The following is an 11,049-nucleotide window of genomic DNA, read 5'->3' as shown; positions in this document are numbered from 1 at the left end:
GAAACAGTCCATCTGGCCATGAAACTCATTTGAACGTCTAGCTACAGCAACTAACAATATCATGATTTATTCAGGATGTGTGGAATCAGCACGTCCCGGAGACAGCTTCCGAAATCGTGAGCATTCTCTGGTGGTGTCCTGCAGGGCACCTGTGGGCATGCGTTGGTGGTATAGTGGTGACCATAGCTGCTTTCCATGGTTCATTTCCTGGCCAACGCAGTGGGGATTGGTTTCAAATGCTGTCATGAGCCTTGGACTGTGACTAGCAAAGCGAAGCCTTTTGAAAGAGCTAAAGCACTGCAAAACGGAATTGAAGGAGAATCTTACAGGGGATTCTGAGCGGTGTCTGCATACATGCAGTCCGATACGGGTGCTGAAAGCTTGAGCTACTCTCAATGTCATGCTGCCTTTCCCCGGAGTAAATCTGTTACATGGAAAGAATGCTTCTCGCAGGTTCAAAAAGGGACCATTGTTAATTGGAGAAATCAATGATTTCGAATGAATTCTGTATGCGTTAAAAGACAGCTATACACAGAAAACATGCAGGACACTGCTCATGAATGATGTTTCCCGAGCCGAAACAGTGCGTTTTTTCAAGCCATTTGACAAAGCCCACCCACTGAAAACTGCAGCAGATCGTGTAAAGACGTTCAACTTTGTAACTACTGCAGGCACGGGAAGCAGAATAAATTCCTCTTTTCAAACTGTCAAAGGTTTGCTTTCCGAACGCTGCAGGACATCGCACAATCTCTTTTGAACAGGGACAAACGATTTCTTATGGGGCGCAGTAAGTACTGTTACTGTCACTGCTCGATACCGACCTTGGCCCACTATACCATGTTCAGCCACCGCTAGAAAATGTACAGCTCTAGCACCAGAGCAAACAACAGGAGGGCCAACATCAAACGTGTAAGACATGGAGAGCGATGAGAATGGGATTCGAACCCATGTCTGCAGAGCACAATGGATTACCAGTCCATCGCCTTAACCACTCAGCCACCTTGTCACTGAAACTGGGCTGTCCGGACATGGGTTGGCGCGCTCCAGATGATCTTTTTCTTTTTTTTCCCTCGTACTCGAGGGTCATTTTCCTGTTCCACATGCAATTTCAACATTTTCCTTAGGAGATGTCAAGCCAGCAAGCCACTGCTGTGGTTCAGTGGCCAGTGTGGAGTTCAGTGGCCCTGTTGTACACAGAAAGCAAATTGAGCTCCTTGGACATCAAAAGTTCCAGATAAAAGCCATTTGTCACCCTTTCTCTTGGTGTTGATATTGCTATTGTATGTAAAGGTGGCAACTTGCTCAGCGAGCAGGCGGAGCACACACCGAATGCAGATGTGTCTGAGTGGTGTGTCCAAGTGGCTGCAAAAGGATAATGCTCCTGGGGCGCCGGGGCTTAGTTGGTTAAAGCGCCTGCCTGGTAAATAGGAGATCCTGGGTTCAAATCCCAGCGGTGCCTTCTTTGTTCTGTTTTCTCAAACAGAACTGGTCCTTACAGACAACCGCCTACGGCTAGACTTGCAAGTATTCATTTCCTGTCTTTAACGCGACTTGTTTTTCTTAAAATGGATGCAACTTGCAAAACATGAAATACAAACCTTGCTAATCAGCGCTGGCGGCTGGCAAAAAAAAAAAGAAGTCAGCAATGTTTTTTTTCTTTAACCTTAACCCTGCTAACGGAGACGAGTTAAACAACCGAGTCTATGCAGCTTAAACGGTCCGCATGTCGGGTTCTTAGCTGAAAGGGTGGTAAATCACGCTCACCCCAGTCCTTAATCTTTTAAAGAGGATACAAAATTGAACCTAGTCGCCACATCACATACATCCTGTTCAATGATAAAAAAGTGACATCTATCCTCGATCCAGAGTAAATCCCACGTTGAGGGCATACTTTTTTCCACTTTACCATGAGTCGGGCTCAGCTGCACAGAGGCGAGAGCAGAGCAATGAGGTCACGGGGACAGGGGAGTCACACGCTGGCGGTTTAAACACGCGGAAGAAAACTGAGGGATCCACAGTATGTGGACCCTCCGTGCGCCATCAGTCCGCACTCCGGACTCTGAATCCTGCCATCCAAGTTAAGATCTCGGCGGAACCTGAGGCGCAGTTCCTTCTTAAAACGTAATCTGGTGAGCATTTCTAGAATCGTACTTGTATAGATGCAGCCTTTAATGTGTTGCTAGGTTAAAATTGATGACTTCTTGAACTTCAGTAGGCAACTGCCCTCTTGATTTCGGATTTAATTTCTTTATTACAGGGGCGCTTTTATGAAGACAGAGTCATGTTCAGGTACTTTTCTTGATGGAGGAAGCTCATTTCGGACTCTGTGATCTGCTCACCTGGAAAGGTCTGCTGTACTACTACAAGAGAGAAGTAGAGTCTGGAAGAAGGGACAATTTTATGATGCTTTGGAAGATAATGTTTTTTTTTTCTTTGAAATCGAAATGAATCAGAATATCAGTGCAAAAGACAGACTCTTGGTTTGGTTTGAGATATGGTTTTAAAACAGACAAAATGTAGAAAACAGGTCTTTCTCACTTTTGGTAAAGAATGGACCGGGGGTAATATTTTACTAGTTGCAGTGCTGATCTCACTGGGTTACAGTCCTGCAGTGTCACACCGGGGCCAGTGGCGCAATGGATAACGCGTCTGACTACGGATCAGGAGATTGCAGGTTCGACTCCTGCCTGGCTCGGGTCGTTTTTAAACGCATCTGGCTACTCCCTAAGTAGTCTGTGCTACTTACTGCATTGTAATCGTACCCGGTAAGAGATTTCCTTCATGTAAATGAACTGCACCTGACAGCTTTAGAAAAACACCTGGGCTCAGTACGGTGCTGAGAGCTCAGCGTTGCTGTTCTAATTAGCACGCACTGCATCGGCTATGAGCCCGAACCTTTCAATTATTCCGATCAGTAAGTCAACACGTAGTCCACATGAACGGTAGAAATATTCTCTTGTCTGTCTCTTGTTTGTATAGAACTGAATGTCCCTGACAATGTTCTGTTAGTTTTAATTGAAGAACGGCATTTGTGTTCAAATATACCAGACAAGTTTATGTAACTGCTCATGCGACACTCAGTTGTAATTAGTCAAGAAATAAAGTCGAACAACAGCTGCGGGTTTGATTCTGAACGTATGAGATTGCAGCGCCTTTTACTTCCATTGACAAATGATAGAGATTCGAAGAGAGATCCTTCAGACCAGCAAGCAAACCCACGGCTATTTCGGTTTTCTATCTAGGCAACGTTGGTGTCTGCAATAGCATACATGAAAGCGTGATGCAATTTCTGTGGCTACATTTGTTGCACGTCATGCACAGTAAGAGTGTTTCTAACACCAAATAAAAAGTCAACAATTAGCGATCACGCCTTCTCCTCAGTTAACCCACTGAAACCCTTGCTGTTAACAGTTCTTTACTGCGTGCTTTACGAGCACCTACATATTGTGTCGGTTCTTTCAGCTGTATTCATTAGGTTTTCAAAGGCATAAGTAGAGCACCAGAGGTGCGAACGCAAAATGTGTGGTTATCTGAAGAATTGATTTCAATGGCAGCGGGTCCAAGCGATTTCGCGTTGTTATAGTACCAGGAAAGGAGAAGCGGCACTTCGCCTCTGCCGTGCAGGCACAAGGCGACGTGCGGCAGACGCCGGAGTCGGCAGGTTTCGAACCTGCGCGGGGAAGCCCCAACGCATTTCGAGCCCATCGCCTTAACCACTCGAGCACGACAAATGCGAACTCGCCGCCGCCGTATTCCTCCTATAATCAAACACGGACTGCGAGGTGGCTGCGGAAACCTTTTTAAAGTTGCTCTCCGTTAAAAAAAAATACCTTTCACAAGATTCGTGCCGGCAGACAGACACGCCTCAGAGGGTTTAAGGCTGGCTTCACGTTCAAATGATAAAGTCCCCCAGTCCGGATGTCAAAACGCAACTTTGGCAGACAGAAAAAAACATCAACAAACCAAAAATGTGGACAAGGATTTTACAAGCTGTACCACACTGCACTTTCAAAAGCATTTACATTCGTGTTAGACGCAGGAATTGCCTTTGATTTGCGCGCTTACGAACGCCATGGAAAACGAAACAAAACTAAAGCCCTCAGCTCCTGCACTTGATTATAGTCCCGTTACGTGTCGAAGCAGGAATTTACGTCATCCTACCACTGTAACACGGGGAATAGAGGGAAATGAGCACAAGCTACGAATTGTCTCAATCACTCCCTATAGTAGTAAGACGCCTGGAAGCGTGCACCCCCATCATTAATCTTTGCGCATCTGTGCAAGGTAAACTCTGGAGCAGTCTCTGAAACGGCTCAAAGGAAACACGTGATTGATTCCATGTGCATCTGGGGTTCATTTCTTATTTACATTTAATTCAAGGGAAAGGCTTGGGTCAGTTTCAGACGGCCTCCAACAGCGAGATTCAAGCGCCCCACCTTCAGCCCAATCTGCGCCGCCAGAACGCCAACGGCTCCTCTGGTCTCCGGGGTGCGGTTGTGACCCCGTAACCTAAAGTGTTGGTGGCAGACAAATGGAGACTAACAGGTGATGTCCTAGGACATGACTACATTGTGACACTCGGTGGGGATGGTGACCATTGCTTGGAAAAGAGTGCGAGGCCCCTTTAGAAAAACATTTTGTTAACAGGCATTCTGCCTTAGTCCAAACACCTATAGCTTGCAAAGCGCATGCTATTAGACAGGCACCTCTGCAAGACCTTAAGAGTCTCTTAAACTAGTGATAGTAAGGTGTTCCCAATGGGCGATGTTTGGCTTTCAAATCATCTCTCTGTGGAAGCGCCGAGATGCAGCTGTTTAAGGCTTAGAAGCAGCTGACTGTTTCACTACCTAGCGGATTACTGTCAGTCAGGGAGCTCAGAGGTGAAAAGCCTGTCTGAGAGACAATTCGCCGTCGATCAGTTCAATATGTTCCGTACCAGCTCGGCGCACCTGAGATCATCTTGGTAGCCGTGTAGCTCAGATGAGTGAGAGCGTGTGTGTGTGCACCACCGTGATTGGATGCCGGTCCTTCTCAGGTCACAGTAAACCTTCTGCTGCCTAACTTTCCTAATTTTGGGGATCCCTTTGAAAAAGCAAAGGAAAAAAAAAAACTGGCTCTTCATCAGCGTGATCGACCCAACCCAGTGTGTCCCAGTGGCCTAATGGATAAGGCACTGGCCTTCTAAGCCAGGGATTGTGGGTTCGAGTCCCATCTGGGGTGCTCCTGTCCCATTTTGAGCGTACAAATGTCCTTGTGATTTGCAAAGCTGCAACCCCACCTTACTCAGTGAGCGTCTCTGCTTTTCTCTCACATACAGTTGGGAGAAAAACTTTTGTAAACAGCCCTTCGGAATGATGTGGATTTCTGCATGAATGGCTCCTAACATGTGATCTTATCTTTATCTAAGTCATAATAATTAATAAAGAGAGTCTGATTTCACAAACAACACACGCCCAACATTTGACATTGCTGTTTCTTTATTGACCAAATGGTTTAAACAATCAAGGTCATTGATGGAAAAAGTACGTGAACCCTTATATTAAGGAGCTAGTGGAACCTCCTTTATGACAAAAACCTCAACCCCCACTTTCTGTAGCGGCTGGTCAGACCTGAGCAGCGGTTACGAGGTATTTTGGCCTATTCCTCTATGCAAAACTGTTTCAGTTCATGTATATTTTTGGGATGTCTTGCGCTGAACGACCTGCTTCAGATCACGCCACAGCACTTCAATGGGATTGGGGTCAGGACTCTTACTTGGCCATCCCAAAATACGGAATTTCTTCTGTTTCAGCCACTCTGTTGTTGATGTAATCCTTTGTTTTTGTAATGCTGCATGACCCAGCGTCTTTCAAGTTTTAGATCACAGGCAGACACCCTGACATTCTGCTGTAGAATTTCCTGATACATCTTGGAATTCATCGGTCCCTCGATGATTGCAAGCCGTACAGCCTCCGCCATGCTTCCCAGGTGGGATGAGGTTTTGGAGTTGGTATGCAGTGTTTTGTTATCTCAAAACATAACGCTGTGCACATTTACCAACAAGTTCAACTTTTGTCACGTCTGTCCACAGAACATTGTTCCAGGAGTTGCTGTGGAACATCCATGTGGTCTTTAACAAACTTGAGAGGGGCAGTGGTGGTTTTTTTTGGGGGGAGAGCAGTGGTTTCCTCCATGGTGACCTCGCATGATCACCACTCCTGTTCAGATTTCTTCTTATGGTGGACTCATGGACACAGACGTAAGACAAAGTCAACCACCTGTTCGCTAGATCCCATCCCCACTCAGCTAGTCAAAGATTCCCTCGAAGGACTGGCAGGACCTATAATTAGTATGATGAATGCATCGCTTGCGTCAGGCGTTGTACCTGATCAATTTAAGGTAGCGGTTGTTAGACCGCTCCTTAAGAAGTCAAATTTGGATCCACAAGTTCTTAACAACTACAGGCCTGTCTCAAAGGTCCCATTTCAATCTAAAAGTCTTGGGAGAATAGTTGTTGCCCAACGTCAATCGTATCTGGATTCAAATAATATACTTGAGAAATTTCAGTCTGGTTTCTGAAACTGCATTAACAAGAGTCGTAAATGATATTCTCTTAGCTACTGATGCGGGGAATGCAACAGTGCTTGTGCTTTTAGATCTTAGAGCTGCCTTTGACACGGTTGACCTCTCTGTTTTGTTACACAGGCTTGAGTTTGAGGTTGGCTTATCTGGAACCGTCCTTCAGTGGTTTACTTCACATTTTACTCATCGTTTTCATTATGTTCAAATATCTAATAATTGTACTGCTTCATCAATGTCACCAGTTCAATTTGGGGTACCAGAAGATCAGTGCTGGGACCAATATTGTTCTCTCTCTCTACATGCTGCTGATAGGTAGGATAATATGAAAAAATAATATGAACTTTCATTCATATGCTGATGACACTCAAATAAACATTTTGTTTACACCAAACGACAACTCTTCTATTATCAGTTTAGTTAAATGCATTAAGGAAGGAAATACTTGGATGTGTGAAAACTTTTTGTTACTCAACTCTGAGAAAACTGAGGATCTGTTGATCGGAGGCAACAATACTGATAGGACTACTATAACTTCAGCACTTAACTCAGAGGATTTAAACATTTGCCTCAAAGAGACAGCACGTTACCTAGGCGGCATATTAGACACAAGGCTCTTAACAACTTGCATTGTTAAGTGCCTTGGGACAACCTTGTTGTGAAAGGCGCTATATAGAAATACATTGATTTGAATTGAATTGACAATGTAAAATGTTGTGTGTGTTGTTTGTTAAACAAGACTGTCTTTATTTATCAAAAAATAAAAGGAATTTGCTAGGAATGCAAACGTTAGGTTGCGCTTCTTCATGCTGCATCGTCGGCATGAGTGGAGCTTTTTAAACGTCTGTACTTACTGTGCCCCATAAGAAATCGTTTGTCCCCGTTCAAAAGAGATTGTGCGATGTCCTGCAGTGTTCGCAAAGCAAACCTTTGACAGTTTGAAAAGAGGAATTTATTCTGCTTCCTGTGCGTGCAGTAGTTACAAAGTTGAACGTCTTTACACGATCTGCTGCAGTTTTCAGTGGGCGGGCTTTGTCAGATGGCTTGGAAAAACGCACTGTGTTTCGGCTCGGGAAACATCATGAGAAGTGTCCTGCATGTTTTCTGTGTATAGCTGTCTTTTAACGCATACAGAATTCATTCGAAATCATTGATTTCTCCAATTAACAAGGGTCCCTTAAAAGATGAGTCAAAGTAATGTCTAATCGGATTAGTTTCCTTAGAGCTGGTTCAGAGTTTGCTCAAGAGTTTACCTTTCACAGATGCGCAAAGAAGAATGTTGGGGGTGCATGCTTCAAGGTGCCTTACAGCTGTAGGGAGTGATTCGAAACGATTCGTGCCGTGTGCTCGTTCCCATATACCGTACGCCCCGGGGTGCAGTGCTAGGATGACGTAAAATACCGCTTGGGCACGTAATGGCGTTATATGCAAGTGCGGGACGTGAGGGTTTTCGTTTGTTCATTTTGTTTTGCTCTGCTTTGCTTTGTTTCTTGGTCAAGAGGCGTAAGGTAAGTCGTAATCCAGGGAGAACACTGGTGGCAAACAGTCCGAGGTGAGAGGCGAGGTCCAAAGTCGAAAAGGCAGAAGGGGAGTCCAATATCCAGAATAAACGAGGTAATGGAAAAAACGCCAGGTAGAGCTCTCAAGGAGTAGACTCAATACCAGCGGGAAGCAGGTAAAGATGGTAAAAATAGCACTGCGTACCGCACGGTGGAGTGTGTGCAGGTGGGTTAACTCGTGCGGCGGCGTTTGTTAATAATCACCCGCTGCTGGTGCTGTTTAGATTGCTTAAGAGTTGGTCTTAACTGCCTGGCGGTCATGACAAGCTCCTCTTTAAGCTGTGGTTTAGTTTTGCATTCATGTGTTTCTAGAGCAGTTATTTATGGGGGTGGGTGGGTCTTTCACAGAGGCTCAGGACAAATCCCCTGCATGAAAGTCTACTGTGTGCGTTCAAACAGTCACAGGTTAAGAGCCAGGCAGGAGGACAATGGACAGAAGAAGCAACGAACTAAAAATAAAAGAACGAATATGAAAAAGCCACCATCTTTTTCTTTTTGACATTTTCCGACTTTCATGCAAGCCAGGACAAAGTTGCTCGTAGCTACTTGTGGATTCAAATACTCTATCGAGTGCTTTGATGAGTTTTTGCAATTTGATTGTCGTCCTGTCAGCCTGTTTCTGTTTTTTTTTTCAATCTAGTGATGGAAAGTAAGAGGGAAATGATGGAGCAATCAATAACCGCTCCGGAAAAATGGCAGAAAGAAATGGCCCGTCACTAAGGACATTTGTGAAGCAGAGGAGTGACATCACCACAAAGGCGACTTATTCTGCTGATCGTTTTGGTGAATAATGATTGAGGCGTGTTAAGAGAAAGGTAGCTGCGTCAGCATGCTTAGGCTGCAAAGGATAAAGCAAAGGTTTACTCCATGCTGAAAAGAGAAGAAAAGAAGCACAACGTTTCGGCTGTGGAGCCTTCTGCGCCATCTTCTTTAGCAATGGTGATGATGTTTACATTGGAAAAACTGAGACACGCATACTGGAGGGGCTTGAACCACCAACTTTTCAGCACCACAGAGTCTGACAGTCTTTTGTGCGCCCTACATTTGCAGGTTTATGGTCAAAGAAAACAATCACTTGCACTTCTTGCAGCCGGCAATCTTTTTCCACTGACAACCAAGAAATGGATTTCATCTTTCACAAGCTGTATGGATTTCTTCAAAAACAAGTTATTCCAGAAAGGAAATGAATTCTTGCATTAAACTGAACCAAGCTGTACATGTTTGTCTGAAATGAGATATGCGGCACAACAAGACACGGAGAGAGGCACCGCTGGTATTCAGACCCAGGATCGCCTGCTTACTAGGCAGGCACTTTAAGCCACTAGGGAACAGCGCCAGCAGAGCACCGTGCTTTTACAGACACTTGGACACATCTGCGTTCGGTGTGCACTTAATCTGCTCTCTGAGCCCGTTGCCTCCGTCCCATTTAATAGCAGAACTGACGCCAAGAGAAATGATGAGAAATGGCATTTATCGGGCACTTCTCATGTCCAAGGAGCTCAATGCCCTTGACACCTCCCCAAGGCGACAGAGCTGTGCATTCTTTGGCGACAACATTTTTTCTTTTGTTTTATTTCTATACTTATTGATAGAATAAAAACGATATGTCATGTACTGTAAGGGAAATGTCTCTTTTCATGGGGAAAGCTAGCACCAGCAAATGTTGTGTTTAGAAGAAGTGATTTAACATGACACGTGACCTAATTTACCGGAGCAAAAGCTCACCCAGCAAGCCCTGCTTTACTTCTACAGGAGAGAAGTACTGTAGAGTCTGCAAGATGTTCAGCTGGGTAGCTACGTCAGCATGCCTCGGCTGCAAAGGAACAAGTAATAGGTTTATTGCATGCTGAAAAGAGAAGAACGGAAACACAGCGTTTCGGCCGTGAGGTCTTCTCACACCCGAAGAAGCCTCACACCTGTAAAAGGCTCCATGGTTTTCTTTCTTCTCTTTTCAACATGGAATACACCTATTGTCTGCAAGATGTGACAATTTCACGGTGTTTTGGAAGAAAACCTTTTTTCTTTGAATTCAAAATCAATCAGAATTTCAGCGCGACACACCAACACTTTTTCTGTTTTAAGGAGATGATATTTTAAACCTGATAAAAATAGTAGGAAACACAAGTTTCTTGCTGTGAAAATTTAGATGGGGAAGTGTACTACTGGTAGCAGTGTAGAGCTCTCTGTGGTGGAATGCAAACACATGTTTTATGGGCCAGTGGCGTAATGGATTACGCGTCTGACTTCGGATCAGAAGATTGTAGGTTCGAGTCCTGCCTGGTTCGTGAGGCTTTTAAACCTCTCAGGTTCCTCGGTAACAGGTTGCCGTCATGTATATGAACTATAGAAAAGCATCTGCCACAACCCGTAAATTAGCACGCAAGTGCGGGCTAGTTAACACAGAACTGTATGGAGATCATCTCCAGTTCCGAGCTCAATTGCAATGAAAAAACATGCAGAACAGAACTGGAGAGCAGCTGAATTTGTGCTCAGTAGGGTGGGGAGGACTCAGCATTGCTATTGTTCTAATTGGCATGAACTGCAGGGGATCTGAATCAGAACACGTCACTTAGTTCGATCATTGCGTCAATATGTAGGCCACGTTAATATAGAATTATTACTTTGTCTGTCTCGTCTTTGTATATAGGTGAATGTCCCTGACAATGTCATGTTAGTTTTTAAGAACGACATTGGTGCTAATATATACATATATAGCATATAAGGAACACGTAAAAGTTTAGTCCATGTTGAAAAGATAAGAAAACCGCCACAACGTTTCATCTCGGAATAAATCTTTACTTGTTGTTTTGCAGCCTACCCATTCTGACCTAACTCCTCCCTTGAAATTCCCTAACAGATAAGGGTACGTAACGGCTCATGCGATGCTCAGTTGCAATTTGTCCCAAAACAAACAAGAACAGCAGCTGAGGGT

At 44.6% G+C, this 11,049-nt stretch overlaps 5 non-coding genes across 5 annotated transcripts; 4 read left to right on the top strand and 1 right to left on the bottom strand.

The window, feature by feature from the left end:
- Positions 1-924: 924 nt before the first annotated feature.
- trnat-ggu (transfer RNA threonine (anticodon GGU)) lies at positions 925-1,006 on the bottom strand. Its single transcript has one exon. It is a non-coding gene; the product is annotated as a tRNA-Thr (tRNA).
- Positions 1,007-1,385: 379 nt separating this feature from the next.
- On the top strand, positions 1,386-1,459 carry trnat-ggu (transfer RNA threonine (anticodon GGU)). Its single transcript has one exon. It is a non-coding gene; the product is annotated as a tRNA-Thr (tRNA).
- A 1,163-nt stretch (positions 1,460-2,622) lies between these two features.
- On the top strand, positions 2,623-2,695 carry trnar-acg (transfer RNA arginine (anticodon ACG)). Its single transcript has one exon. It is a non-coding gene; the product is annotated as a tRNA-Arg (tRNA).
- Positions 2,696-5,147: 2,452 nt separating this feature from the next.
- Positions 5,148-5,220, top strand: trnar-ucu (transfer RNA arginine (anticodon UCU)). Its single transcript has one exon. It is a non-coding gene; the product is annotated as a tRNA-Arg (tRNA).
- Positions 5,221-10,329: 5,109 nt separating this feature from the next.
- trnar-ucg (transfer RNA arginine (anticodon UCG)) lies at positions 10,330-10,402 on the top strand. Its single transcript has one exon. It is a non-coding gene; the product is annotated as a tRNA-Arg (tRNA).
- The last annotated feature ends 647 nt before the right edge of the window (positions 10,403-11,049 follow it).

The sequence above is a fragment of the Lepisosteus platostomus genome, unplaced genomic scaffold (assembly GCF_059453375.1).
Source record: "Lepisosteus platostomus isolate fLepPlt1 unplaced genomic scaffold, fLepPlt1.hap1 Scaffold_77_H1, whole genome shotgun sequence".
In the NCBI taxonomy this organism is placed as follows: domain Eukaryota; kingdom Metazoa; phylum Chordata; class Actinopteri; order Semionotiformes; family Lepisosteidae; genus Lepisosteus; species Lepisosteus platostomus.
The sequence above is the reverse complement of the archived record's forward strand: the minus strand, read 5'-3'. Positions and strand labels throughout refer to the sequence as shown.